Below are 5,000 nucleotides of genomic sequence, written 5' to 3'. Positions count from 1 at the left end.
GTTGTTGTCGTCTTTTTTTTTTCCTCCCTCCCCCCACCCCCATCCCTTTTTTGTGCTTTCTTTGTTTTTTAGGGTTGGGGTGTTGTGTTTTTAATGTGTTTTCTTTTTTTTTTAAAGGGGGGGGTAACAGCTGAAACGAACGGGATGTGCCGTTCAAAGAAAGGGGAACAACACACAATTCTTAAGTCGCAGTTTATATAACTCGTAAATGTGACCAGTGACCAGTTTCTGAAAGTCTGGGCTTGATGATAAGTTGGGTTTCAATTACTCTGTACACTGTGACTGTCGCCAGTTTTAATGCCTCGAGGCAGTCGGCCAGACGTCAAAGTATCACAAGAATAGAGGACGATTTTTTTTTTTTTTTTTTTTATAGCGGTAAGGTGGGGTGGGTTGGGTTCTCTCAGTGTCCGATGTTACAAGCGGAAAAAGAATCTGTCTGGGTCGATCAAGTTGCCATTAGTCATTTCTTTGTTCCAGCGTTGGTTTTCACAAAGAGGGATCAGCGTTGTGACACGTTGACGTGTGAGAAAGAGAGAAAGAGAGCGGATATTTTTCCCCTCGCCTTGTCTGGTGATTCATCACGCCCGAACGCAGTGCATGACGCCTCCTTGAGAAACCGAAACTGAAACTGCATCATAAAGGGGGCAAATGAGTACACAAACGGTTACATGAGTGAATAAAAAAAAATTATGTCTTCCTGGAGTGAATTGGCTTGTTATTTTTCTTTCCATTGCTTCGTAGTCTATGCAAGAACGTCTCCTCCGAACATGAAAAAAGAAAAGAATGAAAAACACCCAGTGATGTTAATTATGTTGAGTGCAGAATAACACCTTTTTTTTTTCTTTTTCTTTTTTTTTGCGATCGACATTATCTTAATCCCTGGGATTTCCCTGGGCAATTAGAGTGACGATGCTTGCTAGATTGATGAGCCCCATCCGCACAGTTTCAATCACTTGTGTGTGTGTGTGTGTGTTTGTGTGTGTGTGTGTGTGTGTGTGTGTGTGTGTGTGTGTGTGAGAGTGTGTGTGTATTGTGGGGTGGAGGGGCGTGGGGGGTTGTTCATTAACATTGATAACATTCAACCATTGCTTCATGTTCATGTTAGAGAAACAGCCAGAAGGTCGATTTTCATTCTTAGATAGACCTCCCACCCCCTTCTCCAAAGTCAACCCACCTTAAAACACGATGACATAATCAATATTCAGCCCGGGTATGGATGAAAAACCTGGAGGCATATTTTTATCGATATCCCAGTACTGAGCCGGAAAGAAAAAAGATAGCAAACGGTAGAATGGAACTGATAACGCGAACGTAAAGTCATACAAAGTATATCTGTATCAATCTCACAACATACAAGCGACAGGAGTATCGTTGATTTATCTAAACAACCAAACAACTACCTCATCAGCTAACAAACTAAAGTACTAGCAATGTAATTTACACGGAACTCCATTTTGTTTTTCTTTCTCATTTGGGGAAAAAAAAAAAACAAAAAAAAACAGGAAGCGAACCAACAGAACAACACTTATCGTTTAAAGCATATCTCTTGCTGAAACTAAGTGAAGTTTCTTTACCTTCTTCAGATAATGATATCACTGACAATAATACAAATGCTGATACTCCTAATATTGCTGCTAGATCTACAATTACTACTACTAATGCTGCTGTTGATGCTGCTGCTACCACTATTATTGTTGCTGCTCCTGTTACTACTACTACTACTACTACTACTACTACTACTGCTGCTGCTGCTGCTGCTGCTAGAGAAAAAACAATAACAACATTTATAACATCAGCTCTAGTAGTTAATATGTTTACGATGACGATACTTATGATCGCTCGCACAACACACTCTCACACCACACACACACACACACACACACACACACACACACACAACACAACACAACACAACACACTCACGTCACACACCACACACACACACACTCAACACACACACACACACACACACACACACACACACACACACACACACACACACACACACAACACAACACAACACAACACACTCACGTCACACACCACACACACACACACACACACACACTCAACACACACACACATACTCACACACACACACACACACACACACACTCACCACCACAACCACCGACCCACATATGCCACACACACACACACACGCGCGCGCGCGCGCGATGATGACAGAGAGTCAAGGCTGTGATAATAAATGATGATTCAACAGAAACACATCCCTGAAAACAGTCCCTCTTGCCCTACTGCCAATGACGAATGATGTGTTGGGGGAGTTCACATGTAGTTTATTTCCTGGTGAAGAAGAAAAGTTCCTTTTGGGTGAGGAGGGAAAACAAAAAGTTATTTCTGAGTTACGAGATGCTGCTAGAGAAATAACAATAACAACATTTATAACATCAGCTCTAGTAGTTAATATGTTTACGATGACGATACTTATGATCGCTCGCACAACACACTCTCACACCACACACACACACGCACACACACACACACACACACACACACACACACACACACACATACACAACACAACACAGCACACTCACATCACACACCACACACACACACACTCAACACACACACACACATACTCACACACACATACACACACACTCACCACCACAACCACCGACCCACATATACCACACACACACAGAGACACACACACACACACACACACACACACACACACACACACACACACACACACACACACACACACCACTTACACACACACACACACGCGCGCGCGCGTTGATGACAGAGAGTCAAGGCTGTGATAATAAAATGATGATTCAACAGAAACACATCCATGAAAACAGTCCCTCTTGCCCTACTGCCAGTGACGAATGATGTGTTGGGGGAGTTCACATGTAGTTTATTTCCTGGTGAAGAAGAAAAGTTCCTTTTGGGTGAGGAGGGAAAACAAAAAGTTATTCCTGAGTTACGAGATGCTGCTAGAGAAATAACAATAACAACATTTATAACATCAGCTCTAGTAGTTAATATGTTTACGATGACGATACTTATGATCGCTCGCACAACACACTCTCACACCACACACACACACACACACACACACACACACACACACAACACAACACAACACAACACAACACACTCACGTCACACACCACACACACACACACACACACACACACACACACACACACACACACAACACAACACAACACACTCACGTCACACACCACACACACACACACACACTCAACACACACACACACATACTCATACACACACACACACACACACACACACACACACTCACCACCACAACCACCGACCCACATATACCACACACACACACACACACACACACACACACACACACACACACACACACACACACACACACACACACACCACTTACACACACACACACACACGCGCGCGCGCGATGATGACAGAGAGTCAAGGCTGTGATAATAAATGATGATTCAACAGAAACACATCCCTGAAAACAGTCCCTCTTGCCCTACTGCCAGTGACGAATGATGTGTTGGGGGAGTTCACATGTAGTTTATTTCCTGGTGAAGAAGAAAAGTTCCTTTTGGGTGAGGAGGGAAAACAAAAAGTTATTCCTGAGTTACGAGATGCTGCTAGAGAAATAACAATAACAACATTTATAACATCAGCTCTAGTAGTTAATATGTTTACGATGACGATACTTATGATCGCTCGCACAACACACTCTCACACCACACACACACACACACACACACACACACACAACACAACACAACACAACACACTCACGTCACACACCACACACACACACACACTCAACACACACACACATACTCATACACACACACACACACACACACACACACACACACACACTCACCACCACAACCACCGACCCACATATACCACACACACACACACACACACACACACACACCACTTACACACACACACACGCGCGCGCGCGCGCGATGATGACAGAGAGTCAAGGCTGTGATAATAAATGATGATTCAACAGAAACACATCCCTGAAAACAGTCCCTCTTGCCCTACTGCCAGTGACGAATGATGTGTTGGGGGAGTTCACATGTAGTTTATTTCCTGGTGAAGAAGAAAAGTTCCTTTTGGGTGAGGAGGGAAAACAAAAAAGTTATTCCTGAGTTACGAGACGCTATTCTCCAAGTGGGTGGAGAAACATACTGCATATTGCACTTGACAGAACACCAACTGATCATGCACGATAGATGAGGGTGAAGCGGTAACGATGATTATGAATGTGTCGTGCACAAAATTCCCCCACAGACCGTGTGCTTTGATAAAAGTAAGTTTGGTAACATTATTTACATTTTTTTTCTGGTCTCGACGTCTGTCTCGTTTCGCTTATTTGTCTCTTTGTAATATCATCTGCACTTAACTCGCCTTATATCACTCACACACACACACACACACACACACACACACACACACACACACACACACACACACACACACACACACACACACACACACACACACACACACACACACACACACATACACGCACACACACTTTTTTCTACTCTTTCAGATGACAACATCTCCTTCCTAGATGCTGCATTTCTCATGTTTATGCAATGTTTCATGCTGCTGTTTCTTGAGAAAAAAAAGAACTGAATAAGACTTGAACCACCCGTAGTTGACTTGAAGCACTGAACGCAAAGGGTAAAATAAGCATTTCATATATATATGTGTGTGTGTGTGTGTGTGTGTGTGTGTGTGTGTGTGTGTGTGTGTGTGTGTGTTCGTGTGTGTTCATAATGTACTGTTGATTAAAACAATCCCCCCCCCACGCCCCCCACCCCTCCCACACACACGCTTTTAAAAACACCCCCATTCTATTGTTTTCTCTCTGTATGAGCATGCCCATTTAGTAATAACCGCCCATGCAAGTTGTTCTGCCACATTGATGATAACCGTAACAGAACAACAACAACAAAAAATTTAAAAAAAAAAAATAA

Source organism: Babylonia areolata, chromosome 5 (genome assembly GCF_041734735.1).
Source record: "Babylonia areolata isolate BAREFJ2019XMU chromosome 5, ASM4173473v1, whole genome shotgun sequence".
Lineage (NCBI taxonomy): Eukaryota > Metazoa > Mollusca > Gastropoda > Neogastropoda > Buccinidae > Babylonia > Babylonia areolata.
Note: the sequence above shows the minus strand (reverse complement) of the source record.